This window comes from Peromyscus leucopus, chromosome 19, assembly GCF_004664715.2.
Source record: "Peromyscus leucopus breed LL Stock chromosome 19, UCI_PerLeu_2.1, whole genome shotgun sequence".
NCBI classification, from domain to species: domain Eukaryota; kingdom Metazoa; phylum Chordata; class Mammalia; order Rodentia; family Cricetidae; genus Peromyscus; species Peromyscus leucopus.
In genome coordinates this window covers 59,571,276-59,585,894 of record NC_051079.1, presented here as the reverse complement: position 1 = coordinate 59,585,894, position 14,619 = coordinate 59,571,276, and the positions used below count along the sequence as shown (strand labels likewise).

The 14,619-nt window shown below is 38.1% G+C and overlaps 1 protein-coding gene and 1 pseudogene across 2 annotated transcripts in view; both read left to right on the top strand.

Moving 5' to 3' along the window:
• Dcc (DCC netrin 1 receptor) overlaps positions 1-14,619 on the top strand; it is a 1,151,759-nt gene that overhangs the window by 363,882 nt on the left and 773,258 nt on the right. The window lies entirely within an intron of this gene.
• Positions 2,690-2,773, top strand: LOC114690215 (annotated as a pseudogene).

Sequence of the window (14,619 nt, the reverse complement as noted above, 5' to 3'; positions counted from 1 at the left end):
ATCCCAAATGGTCATGTCTATCACATGACATCTGATATGTTTGCTCTGTGCTTTTTGTGAGACAATAGGAGAGACTGTGGAGACCATTGCTTCTCCCTACACAAAGCTTAATTATGATGATGGAATGTAGACAAATCAGTCTTTGTAATTATCAAAGTGATGCTAGGTGGAAAATTTACTCATCTCCAGATATTTGGATATTCTGGAATCAGCTCATCAAATGTTCATGGGAAATGACAAATAAGATAGAGATTAGTGCCAGCAAATTCACTGAACTCTGCACTCACACTAAGTCTGACACAATTATACTTGCATGTGAAGGTGCGTGGGGGTGAAGAGAATAAATATCATGAAGTTTTAGGTCAGCAGAAAGCCCTCTTGTGTTTGGATGTCATTGTGTCCCTGTTTTATTTGCACACTTAGAATATCATCATTGTTCTCTCTGAGTCCAAAGTCAGCAGACATAACGTGCATCCTTAGATCCTAAATTCTCTCCCTTTCCTCTTTAGTTTTACATAAGTATCATTCATCTCACATACAATTCATCTTCTTGTCAGATGCAATCTAATACAGAGTATATTCATTTTGTCCATGAATGTGTTGACATCTCTTCAAGTAAATCTTGGAGTCTGAGTCTTTTTGTGTATCTGTGAGAATCAAGCAAATATTCTTCAGAACTTCTTTCAATGAACACATATGTAAAAAGGAAACATGATAAAATACAATGAATACTATATAAGTTGTAGAATATTTCTCCTTTTCTAAAATACACATCCATGTACACACACACACACACACACACACACACACACACACACACACGCTACAATAAATATTCTTTCTTCTCTGGTCTCCACCTCAACTTCTCCCTACCATTCTACATTTAATCAAACCTTCCTTCTTTTCTGTTTACTTTAAGTTTCTATACACAGGACCCTTCTCAAGAATGGTTCTTATGTTCATTCTATCATAACAAAGATATCCTTAAGGATATGGGCTAAAGTACAATTTTATTGCTATGCTTTTTTCTTGATAATGACTATAAATTTTTATATCTGTCCTGCACATCATCTGTGATTTGCACTCAGTGGGTATTTGCTTTGTCTTTCATAAAATTACTCAGAAATATATTTAGTAATTTAAAATCTAGGCAAATTCTTCTTGTGCCAATTGCCAGAACCAGCTTGTAACGAACCAAATATTGCAAAAATAAAAGCAACCAGGAGTTTCCAGGCCAGATGGCAGTTGTTGTCCCAGCGGCTGTATACCTTAAAGCACTGGCTCTGTTGCTCTGAGGACCAAGTGAGAGTGGTTGACTGGCATCACCACTCTTTGGTACACATTTCTCTGCAGTGGGGGTTGATAATAAAACCCGCACAAGGCTCTGTATAGCAAACCTATTGTCATGGTAAATCTCATTGCTCATGCTGGATTGCATCTATGATTGCCTCTGATCAATGACTAATATAGTTTGGGAGATCTTCCTAGTTAAGTAACATATGGTACCTTCTGATAAGGGCTTATCTAATATAATACACGCCCCAACCCATTTTTCTCAATATAATCGCTACATCTATATTACATTAAAATATCTCCTACTGTTTTTTTTTCCCTTCACATTGCTAAGGTAGTATTTTCTTTTTTATTTAGTTCAGTGTGGTGTTTCTTGTTGCAATCCTAACCACCGTAGTCATATTCCTGGTAAGGTTTCCTATGCTGAAAGGTAGCAATGATTTGTAGAAAGACTGTGTTCTCAATAGTTGAGTTAAAAGGCTGGAGCTTGAATGACTTTCCATGTGATTTCAATGGGATGGACAGCTGTCAACCTACAGACATGCACACACAAAGCTATGTAGTTTCTATTTTCCCTTCTCATAGACAGTGAGGAAAAAATTTAGATACAACGATGAACTATGATAAAATGAAATGTGATAGTAAACATGCTTTCCCTATGATTTCCCATAGATTCTAAGAATCTATGTTATATATTCTTAGAAAAAGTAAATGACCCAATACCCAGAAAATATTTCTGGAACTATTTAGAGCTCTCACCTTATGCACCATGAAATAGTGCCCATCTGGATGGCTTTTGTAAAGCTTCTAGTCCCCAATTATTGCCATGTGTGAAGACATTGTTTGATATTTATCAGAATGTATCTTTGTAGTGTCTTCCTGCTCCCTAGTCTGTGGACTAAATGAACCATCCCTCTCTTAAATATCCTTGCCTTGTCATCATAAGTCTTTCAACTTTTCATTGTATGTATGCATTTGTATGTGTGTTGTATGTAGGTACACATGTTCATGTATGTGCATGTGTGTGTACATATGTATATGTGTACATGTGGTGATGTGGTGGTTAGAGCTATCTGATGCCTTTGAACACTTGCTACTTCTCAATATAAATTTGGAATTGAGGAGCTGTGTGTGAATACTTGGATTGATATTTTTATATTGCATCTAAGATGAAGTGCATATTTAGCATTGTTTGACTTCTTATTTCCCATATAATGCTGACATTCTATGATTCTGTAAGGAGGATATAAAGAAATCTGTACATATGAAAGACCTTTGCAATGTAATGTGGCATCATTACAAATCTTTGTCAACAGGCACATAAAACTCTTAGCTCTCGTACATGATGCAATTCAAATATAATAATTATTTGTCATCTAATACTGAAGGGAAAAAAATCACTTCTCGGCCTTTTGGCTAAGATCAAGTGTAATACTGAAGGGAAATATTTTATTTTTAGTTGGTATAGTATTCATCTTCTCTGTGCCCTTACCACATAAACTGCCCATTTGTGTAAGAAAAGAAGAGTGGCAGGTTATAATTCATTTATTAAAAATTAAGGTCTAGACTTAAATAAATATTTGAGGCTTTCCAGAATAATTATGGTAATTTTCTAATGTGTGGCTTCTTTGAAGAAAATTATGTATAGACTGTTCCCAATTATTTTTAACATTTATAAAAGTTATTCTTCTCTTATTCTAAAATTCTAAAACGGAAGTTGAAGACTTCCACTCAAGAACTTGAGCTCTGTAGTAGTATAGCATGAATCTTAAGAGTCCTTATTAATAAAATCAAGCCTGAGGCTAATTATTGAGATGAATGCTGGAAGATCAGAGAAGCAAAACAAGCCACAGCTACTTCACCTCACCAATTCTTCCACTGATCCTGTTTCCTCAGACTGGAAGCCTCTGAGTCCTCATCCAGAATGAAGCTCAGCTGAACTGTGCTGCTCAAAAGCCTAAAAGCTTAATCAGCTAAAAGCTTTTAGTTTCTGGTCTTCACGCCTTATATACCTTTCTGCTATCTGCCATCAGTCCCTGGGATTAAAGGCTCACTTTCTGGGATTAAAGGCGTGTGTCACCATGCCTGGCTGTTTCCAATGTGGCCTTAAACTCACAAAGATACAGATGGATTTCTGCCTCTGAAAGGCTAGGATTAAAGGTGTGAGTGCCACCATTTTCTAGTCTCTGTATCTAGTGGCTGTTCTGTCTCTGACCCCAGATAAGTTTATTAGGGTGCACAATATTTTGGGGAATACAATACCACCACAGTAGTAGCCCTACTTAAACCTGATCTATGGATGAATTAAATACCCTGTCCATAATCCTCATCTATTACAATCAACTTGCCAGCCACCAGCCATCAAGAAGGCATTCCAGGTATGGTATAGACAGCCATGCTGATGGGACTTCCTGGGTATAGCTTCCCTGACATTACTGGTAGATGATATCTCACAGCAAACTCCATGTTCTTCTGGCTCATTTATTTTTTTCTTTCTTTGATCCTAAGTTAAATACAATAACATTAAATTGAAAAAAATATTTCAACCAGATGAAAATATAGCAATTAAGTTATGCTGAGGAACCTCAGGAAAGTACCCCCAAATTCTTTATACAAAAACCAAGTAGTTAACTCTAAAACATATATACACAAATAACATTACATGGACTGAGCATATTATAGTTGTATTTTGGGGATACACACACACACACACACACACACACACACACACACACACACACTCACATTTGTAGCAATAGTGTCTTAGGGTTTTTATTGATGTAAGGAAACTCAATTACCAAAATCCAGTTGGGGAGGAAAGGGTTTATTTGACTTACACTTCATTTCACTGTTCATCATTGAAGGAAATCAGGCCAGGAGCTCAAACAGGCCAGGAGCTGATGTAGAGGCCACAGATGGGTGCTGCTTACTGGTTTGCTGAACATACTTCCTTATAGAAACCAAGACCACATGCCCATGGACGGCATCACCACAGTAGGCTGAGCTCTTCCCCATTAATCACCAGTGAGGAAAATGCTCTACAGGCTTGCCTACAGGCTGATTGTATAGGCGCATTTTCTCAATGGCTCCCTCATTTCAGATGACTTTAGCTCTGTGAAGCTGATGTAAAGCTAGTCAGGACAAACAGTTAAAGAAATAGATGCTATGAATTTGAGATAGAGCAAAGGAGGACCATGGGTGCAGTTGGAAGGAAAGACAAGAGGAAAATGATATGCTTATATTTTATTTTCAAAATACAAAAAAATAATTTTAAAAGATGGCATTTTAGTAACATCACTCATGGTGTCCTCTGTCTTGACCAGAGTTCCTCCTACTCTACCTATTCAGCATACCTGGGAGAACAATGCATTTCACTCTGCTGATGTCTTTTCAACCTTTATGTCTACTGGTGTAAGAAAGAGACTTTTCGGACTTGTTTTCTATCTTTCCACTTAGCCTTTCTTGTATCTTTGCTTTGACCTAGAGAATATGTGACAGCCTGGTCTTTTATATTCGCGCCCTCATTCATGACTAGTCATGCCTCTGGCCCTTTCCATGCATCATAATATGAAGCTTTCAGGCACTGAGTTCCCAGATGGGGAGATTGTCTTAGGCATTGTGTCCACATCTGTGTGTCTGGTGTTTTCTCTTAGCAGCCCCTTAAGGAATCATGCTGTGTAAACTCTGACTCTAAGTAAATAGTTCTAGTTTTCATACACCATGTATAGATGCTTGTCTCACTACTTTCTAAGCACCTTTTATATCTTCTCCTAGAGACACTGATGGATAACTATCACTGAATTATGGATACAGATGGGTTCATTAAGTGTGGCAGGAATCTAAAGCTGCTGCTGCTGCTGCTTCCCCTCTTTCCCCTTCTCCTCCTCCCCCTCCTCCTCCTCCTCTTCTTCTTTTTCTTCTTCTTTTTTTTTTTTCAGACAGTGTTTCACTGTGTAGACCTGACTGTCCTGGAACTCACTCTGTAGACCAGGCTGGCCTCAAACTCAGATCTGCCTGCCTCTGCCTCCTTAGTGCTGGGATTAAAGGTGTGCACCACCACTGCCTGGCACCTACTTTGTTTTCTAGGAATAAAAAAGGAAGGTAGATAGGTGGCTAGAAGAATCTTTTTTTTTTTTTTTTGGTTTTTCGAGACAGGGTTTCTCTGCGTAGCTTTGTGCTTTCTGGAGCTCACTGGTAGCCAGGCTGCCTCGAACTCACAGAGATCACCTGCTTGCTCCGATGCTGGATTAAAGGCGTGCGCCACCACGGCCCGGCTAGAGGAATCTTAGTAGGTCTGATGCTCCTTGAATATGGTATACGGGATTTTGTATTTGAAAGGAAGCCAATGTATGCAAAACCAGTGTTGCTGCTGATTGAACAATTGTGATGGAAAACAATGCAAAGGAAAGCAATGAGGTGGTGACATTGAGTATTTTGCAAACACTTTTACAAATATAATTAGGTTTCTGATACTCCAGTGGCTGTGTGTAAACATTGTTTCCTTTGGGATCCTAAAATACCTGTTTTTGAACACCATTCATTTCAAACATAACTGTCAGATCTAAGTCTTTTCCAAATAGAAACTATGTTACCATGAAGAACTCTGTATGGGGCAGCACAGTTACAGAATTACCTTTTCTAGTATATCAGTTTGATTCTTTACTCCTCCCCATCCACCATCACTAAGGTGTACCCAGACATAGGGGAGTGTAATGATGATTGATTTTAAGGGCTAGGATACAAACAAAGTATCTTCAAATGCAAACGCTTTTGTAGCTTGAAGCAAAGGGAAATGAACCCAAGAGGCTTTAGGGAGAAGCAACATCTAAGATGCTATTTAAAGAAGGAAAGACATAGGAGAGATGATGGGCAGAAAAGAGAGGAACAGGAGACTATCTAAGACCTGGGAACTACCTGTGCAGAGCATCAAAGAGAGAAATCTATGCTCCAGTAAGCTAAATAGGAGAAGGTGGGAATTTACTTTTACTGTGGCCTGGGAAGAATGAACAACAAATGCCGTAGAGAGAAATAAACAATATTACACCATTAATACTTTCTCATTTCTACTCAATTTAGTGTTAAATGTGTCTGCATATTTTGTTGCGATTTCGTGTTTATTTAAAGGCTATTGCTTGAATGGAGAGAGAAGAGTACAGCAGTGTTTCTTTAAATCATGTTGTTAAGTAAGATGTGTAATGTTTGTGCCTGTGCTGCCACCTCATCTAAGTTTCCTTTGAATTGTCAAAAATAGCTCACCTTCACTTGTGTGTAATTTGTCGGCAGCTTATGGTATTTGTAGAACTTTCTGTGGCCATTATAAAAAGGAGAAGGGAGATGCCTCGAAAATTAAGACTAGAACTACAGTATTATTGGGCAATTCCATTACGGAGTACATATAACCAAATGAAAGGGACTCAGGATGGCAGAGACGGTTGTCCTCTTGACGTTCATTGCAGCATTGTCCATTATAGCCACGATAAGAAACCAAACCTATTTCCATCACTCATCAGAAGATGAGGTAAATAGACATATCCGAATGCAATTCAGCCTTTCGAAAGCTGGAGTCTTGTCACTTGTGACAGGTTGAATGGACCAGGAAGATATTAAGTCAAGTAAAATAAGTAAGGCGTAGATAAAATGAACACTATACTAAGCAGCAACACTTACATGGGGAATCTCATTTAAAAAAAAAAAAACACGAATCCACAGAAGCAGAGAGCATAAACTGGGGGTGATCAAGGACTGGGAAAGGGCCATTAGCTTAAGGAACTTTCAGTCAGAAGATGTGAACTTATGATTAGGAAGAATAAATTGAGGACATCTATTACTTATGGCAGTGTTTTGTGTCATGGACTTGATAAAAGTAGACTTTCTGCATTCGTACCATGAAAGAAAAAGGAGACATGCAGATGACGTAAGGCATATGTTAATTACCCTAAGATGTTTCCCAAATCAAGTCATCACGTTGTGTACACACAACTTATATCAGTCAATTTAATTATAGAAAAAAATGATATTTGAGTAACCTCAACTCAAAACAAGAACCCTGGTAGCAGGGTCATAACCGATACTCATGAGCCCAGACAATCCACCCTACAGTGCAGCTGGGGACATGTGATTCAAAGTTGCAGCAAGAGGCTCCACAGAAATGTTCTCATCTTCAGCCATGGGCAGCTTCCCACCTGGGAGACATGAATGTGTGCAACACACACACACACACACACACACACACACACACACACATACACACGAGCGTACTCATGACACTGGGCAAAGAAGGGGAAGAGAGAGAGGAGAGCAAAACTTGAAGAGATAGGGAGAGGGAGGGGGAGGGAGGGAAGGAGAGAGAGAGAGAGAGAGAGAGAGAGAGAGAGAGAGAGAGAGAGAGAGAGAGAGAGAGAGAGATTTAGAGCTTTTTGCACCAGAATTAAACTGTCTAGCCTACTACTGTTATTTATACTCTTGGGAAGCTAAGTGCTAAACAAGGATGGATGTCAGATTTATTCTGTGTCCAGTTTCTTTGGGGTTATGCTCTACTCTGTTCTATTTTTTTCTGCCTCCATTCCTATTTTTGTGATCACCTCAGGAAAGCTCTTTGTGCTTTTGCATGTAGACCTCCACTGCAAGGTAGACTACGAAGACTGATTTTTCTGATCTCTCCATCAGAATCTGCTGGAAAGCACTTTTAAATAATAATTTTAAAAGGTAGCGTAGAGGCTGAGAAAAGGGCTCAGTGGCAGGAAGCTTGCAAAGCATATGCAAAGTCCTGGCTAGAGTCCCCAGCACTGCTTAACAGAAACAAATAGACAGAGAAAGGATTAGGATAACAGAGTAATGTCAAAGGAGGAAAAAAGCAAAGCAGAGATTTTTTTCCAGAGGCAGGGTCTCAAATCTGTAAATTACAGAAGGACCTGGAGAACATTCCATCAACGTGACATTCTCATGAGCCATCTAGAATTATGTGTGTGTGTGTGTGTGTGTGTGTGTGTGTGTGTGTGTGTGTTAATCTTGAGTCCCTAATACCCACACAGTAATTAGCATTTTCGATATAATTCCATTGATGAGAAAATGGACTACTATCTTTTATTCCCCCAATGCCAGATGCTTTTATCTAATGTATGTTATAGTAATCATATTTTGAAATTTCCTCACAGTCAGTTAAATGTGTTCCAAAGATTAACACTGCCATTAAGTAACTTAAAGGATCCTTATCTAGCAAAATTATTATAAAGTGAATTAAAAATTAGATTTCAAATCCATTAGAAAACAGGCAAATTATGTGAGTTTGACTATTCAGAGGAAAGAAACCATATAAATGAGTACTATGTAAAAAGGAACACATTCAATTCAATGAACAAGTAAATGAATAAGATATTTAATAGCAGTGAAATATATTTTTTTTATTGTTAGAATAACAGCATTAAAAAGAAGCTCTCCCAAGATGACGACACAGCCATCTTCAGAGGTGGGGTTGCCCAGTAGCCTACCTAGTTTCCAGGTGTCATTTTGCTGAACTATTCGAAGGTCTTAAAAATATTGCCCATCTTCCCCCATGAGCTATTTCTATAATTGCAATATATTTTAAATAAATAACTAGAGGTATGGACAGAAGTGTTTTCCAAAGCCACTGATGGCATTTAACTTTTTAACAATGAAATGTTGTAAATAGTCTATATTGTGTCCATATGGAAATGGCTGGTTATAGTGTCATCATGAGACAGAATATTATTTAGATATTAAGATATCATCAGATAATTTTATCACACAAGAAAATATCCTAATGGAAAATCTTGAAGAAAGAAAAGTAGAATAAAAAGGAGAATTTCAATGTGACATTTTGTATGTGTATAGGAGCACATATGACATTCACCAAGACATGAAGAGAATACTTTGAAAGGAACTGTAGACTTCTTGGGTCTTGACATTGTGATTATAGGTTTTTTCATCATATTTTCTATATTTTTCAATTTTCTGTAATAACTACATCTTTTAGCAATTGGAATAAGAAGCAAGCTAATTTGAAAATACAAATTGCAAAGACAGTTTTTAAAATTTTTTTAAGATTTCATTAATTTTACACATATAGGTAATATACATGTATGTATTGCGCTATGTGCACACAGAGTCTATGGAGACCAAAAGAGGGTATCAGATCCCCTGAAACTGGAGTCACAAATGTCTGTGAGCCACTATATAGATGCTGGAAATCATACCCAGCTCCTCTGTAAGAGAAGCCAGTAATCTTAACCTTTGAGGTCTCTCTCCAGCCCCCAAGAACTGTTTTTAACTTATCTTAGAAACAACTTCATTTTATTTCTGAAGGTAAATTTGCTGTTCCATCCTTGACATTGATATTTGGGGAAGAAGGAGAGAGAAGACATTGATTGAGAATTAATAATTATGATGGACAGATGTTGTACTCTGGGGGATTTTATGTGATTGATAATTAAATACTGTCTGGTATCCAATAAAAAAATTAATCTTCCAAGAAGCACATGAAAGCTAAAGATGATAATTTGTTTAGTAGTAAACCATCCTGCCCAAAGTAGATAGCTGAACACCCACATCGCCATCACCACATTATGACTTTCTATTACTTTTCCACAGTAGGAAGGTTATATTACAGAATATATTCTGTTCAAAGACTGAGCTCAGAAGCCCTAATAAGATATGACAGGACTCCCTTCCCCAATAGTCCTTAATGGTCAAGCAATAGTGAATGGCAAAGACCAGCAGTTTCTTCAATGTGGTCACTTTTTAGGAGAGGAGGAGCCAATAGAAATATCCCATGACACTCTAAGTTCATCTTTAGGGGGTTGACTTTAAATTTAAGCTTAACTACTAGACAAAAGCCACACATCATTAAATGGGTCTGGTCAAGTTTTGGTCCTGCCTATCATAGACACACATTGTGGCTCCAGATATGGCCTGTAGTTGATCAGCGTGCGTGAAATCATCTTCCAGAAGAAAAGCTCCCTCTCTAACTGGCAACAGGACCTCTGCAGCTAGGCTTTTCCTGCCTTGCCCACAGTCAGGACAAATCTTTGTCACCCGCCAGTCCCACAGCCACTCAGACCCAACCAAGTAAACACAGAGACTTATATTGCTTACAAACTGTATGGCCATGGCAGGCTTCTTGCTAACTGTTCTTATAGTTCAAATTAATCCATTTCCATAAATCTATACCTTGCCACATGGCTCGTGGCTTACCGGCATCTTCACATGCAGCTTGTCATGGTAGCAGCTGACAGTGTCTCTGACTCAGCCTTCCACTTCCCAGAATTCTTCTCCTCCTTGTCCCGCCTATACTTTCTCCTGCCTGACTACTGGCCAATCAGTGTTTTATTTACTAACCAACCAGAGCAACACATTTGCCATACAGACCATCCCACAGCAGACCTCAGTCTTTTATTTCCCACGTTTTGAAATTCCTGGAAAAATTCCAATTCCTTGGAATCTATTATGTCACTAGTCGGTAGCTCAGAAGAGGGTACCAGTACCATGTCCATTTTTGTTACTGATATGGAAGTTATAATACTAAAGCCCTATTTATTTGCTATCTATCTCCACACTTAGACTATAAGGGACATGAAGACAAAAGTCTGGGCTTTTTAATCCTGGGCACTCAATCCTGAAAACATGATCTGTCACATGGAAGAAGCTTAGTAATTTTTTTTTGATAAATGGTTCAGTGATAAATTTATTATATATTTATTAAGCTTTGACATAAAATTTTGGTTATCTTTTAAAGATTCCTGCATTTTATTTTGCATGTGTATGTATGTTCACTACATGTGCACTTGGTGTCTGTAGAGGGTTAAAGAGGGCATAGAGCCCCTGGAACTGGAGTTAAAAACAGTTAGTTGTAAGCCACCATGTGGGTGCTGAGTCCTCTGCAAGAATAGCAAATGCTCACAAATGCTGAGCTATCTCTGCAATCCTGTCTTCTAGTTTTTAAAGTTAGGTCTTGACTGCACAGGCCATTAATGTTTTAGACACTAAATTGACCACACCTTTAGATGTTGGAAACAAGTGCATGAGCTCCATCACTTTAGCATCTTTGCTTTCCCTATATTCATTTAAAGAAGAACAGAAGTTCAGCCTTTCTACCAATTCCAGCTTTGTTCCTCTAATATAGAGGGAGGGTCTGGGAGAGCTGAAACTCCTCAGATCACTGAGGAAATTACATGACATCTGTACCACTGTTTTCATATTTCAATGTTTGTTTTGCTATCAAACATGAATTTTTTTTTCAAGTGCTAGGAATCAAACCAAAGTTTTACAATACTAGGCAGTTACTCAACTATTGAGCTATAGCCCTAAGCCTAATATTGACTTTCTTTATCTCTACAAGAATTAATAGGTAGATGTATGCCAATTCAATTGTACCAGGAAGTCCTGGATATATGTAGGTGAGTTAGAAGACTACCAGAGTAAAATATTTTTTCACATACTTAATTTTATACCGGTCTGTTAAGTGACAATATCAAGAATAAAGCATAATATTATAATTGTATAGCATAATATTCTTTTGTCTAATTATATGACTTCCATTTGTCATAACTGACAAGTACTGGGTAAAGTACTCAAAATGTTGCAGGGATATGTTAAATGACTTGCATGTATTACCACTTAACCTTTATCATGACTTTATGGGGAAATGTGTTTTTATCTGATCTTACAGAGGAAAAAAGTGAACATAATACAACTGATAGAACAACTCAGGTGATCATTCTCAAGGCATACAGTATTTATATAACAAGAGAAAAAGTCCATGTATAGAAATATCATATATCTTGTATGTTGCACAAATACTTGGGGCTAGAATTAAGATAAATAGTGCACAGAAAATGGCAGGTTTTTCTGAGAAGCTTGACTTTTGGGAACATTTATGTTGGCATTCTTTATTTTCCGTATCAATCGTGACATACTTATCCATAGTCCTCTTGCTGATCATCACAACTGACATTTAACCTGGTCCACTTTAAGCTTTGCAGAGAGGGACTGGTGAAAAAGGATTTTGTTAGAGGGTGCAGACATGAGGAGTTGCTGAGAAAATAGGAGCTACTTATCTCAGTCCCTGGTCCATCACTTATTATCAGGTACTTTCATCTCTAGTCTTTAGCCTGACTGCTTCTCATTCTTCACACTTGTCCTCTAAGGGAAACACATCTCACTCCATTTCATCTTTTTGACTTTTAAATTATTTTTCCTAATTGGTAGAAAAGGGACTTTTGGGATATAAAACTGCTTTAGTGTCTAGCAAGGAAATACCTGAAAGCTACAGACAGAGCATATGCTAAGGGACTTGAAAGCTGATGCCCAATTCTTCCAGCTTGTCTAGGTCAGGTCTTTTTCTCTCACACAGTATGTTATTAATTTGTCATGTTTGGCTCATACTGCAAACACAATGAAGGAAGAGAGTCTCATGTAACTTCTACTCGTGTGAACTCATGATAAAGTTCAAAACAAGACCTGGGACTAGCACCAAAGAGTTGTGGGGGCTCAGGATGTTTGGAAAAATCATGAAAAACAATGAGTGAACTGTTCCAGTGAAACATTAACTTTACAAGATAGTGAGCAGAGAGAGAATGAAAGAATCTAAACCCTAGAAAACAAAGTGCTTACAGACTACTGTAGCCCCCCGGATGCTACATGTCTGCCTTGTGGCATGTTAATATTTTGAAGTATAGTTTGCAACATAAAGAAAACATGAAATTTTATGAAGGTAACTTCTGGCATTACTAGGAGACACAGTCTCACATCAAACTCCCTGATCCTCTGGCACTAACATTCTTTCCACCCCATCCTAGGCAATGTTCCCTGAGCCTTAGGTGTGGGAGCTATTTTTAAATATATCCATTGAGACTGGGCTCCACAACTTTGCATTTAGTTTGATTATGGTTTTGTGTAACAATTTTCATCTGTTGCAAAGAGAAATTTCCCTGATGAGGGATGACAACTACATTCAAAACGACTGCCTAAAGATGAACTGATCAATATAAGAATAAGAGAAATCCAAAACTGGACAGGGAAAAGGCCAGGAGGACTCAAACCTACACAAAGAACTACAGGCAACTAAGACATTCTGAGAACAGGAGAAAAGTCTTCTCCAGGGAAGAGAAAACCAATTAGCTTTTCAATACCAAATGGTCATTCCTGAAAATACACACACAACTAACACTATATAGACTGAGCATGATATATTTAGGAATATATATATATATATTTATATCATATGTGCATGTAATAACAGTAAAAATGAGGCTATAATTGGGAAAAAGGAACAAGGAGGGGCATATGGGGAGGTTTTGGATGGGAGAAAGGGAAGGGGTACATGATATAATCACAAAAATAAAAGAAATAATCAAAAAAGAGAGAAGACACAAAATACCACCCTGGTCCACGCCTATGCACTTGCTAGATCTTTCAGTGTCAAGTTCCAGCAGGGGAAGTATTTAATTGCATCTGTGATTGAGGATGATCACTTTGATTGTACTCAGACAACAGCTAGGGAGAATTCCCTCCTTAAGCAAGCTTTGAATTTCAGGTTACTCATCATTTCTTAGCCATTATCAATGTTGCTGTTACTGTCATCATCATTATCATCAGAAGGGAAGTGTCAAGCTTGTAATTACATGTGGCACCGTGCTAAGTGATATACAAGGAGGCATTTGGTTCTTGCAGGCCAGATGTACATAATCAAAACACACTCTATGCCAGGGCAGACTGGTATTACCAGTTCATGTAGAAAAGGTACAAGCACAGAGTCAGTGAACAGCTCTTGTGAGGGCTTAATTGCCTGGGCACTGTTTCAAGGCCACAGACTCTTATTTGGTGGCTAACTGTCTACTTAAGGACTACTTCTAGATGACTGCTATGTTCCTGGCAAAGAGATAAGTATTTAATGTGCTGTTTAATCCTTGAAACCGCACTATGTGCTAAGTGCTATGATTATTCCAAACCTACTTGCTAGAAAGATGGCAATGCTAAAGGCAGGTCATAAGGAAAAGTAAAGAAAGAAAATAATCTGATCTAGCTAAACTCATCTCCTACAAGCATGATATCCAGACCCTTCAGAACCTGTGAAAAGTTCCACAGAACTTTGGGAAACAGACTTGCATGCATTGTGTCACTGCTCGAGACTTTAGTGAGCATCATTTAGATAGCTAACCAGTTAAGGCATGAAAAACAAGTGAGAATGAAAACAACTGGTTTGGGATGCCAGACTTTGAATTGAGCTATGTAACATTTGTAATACTAGGATGTTAAGCACGCTTTAAAAGCAGCAAAGAAGTGGAAGGGAACTGAAGACGGATCATGTAG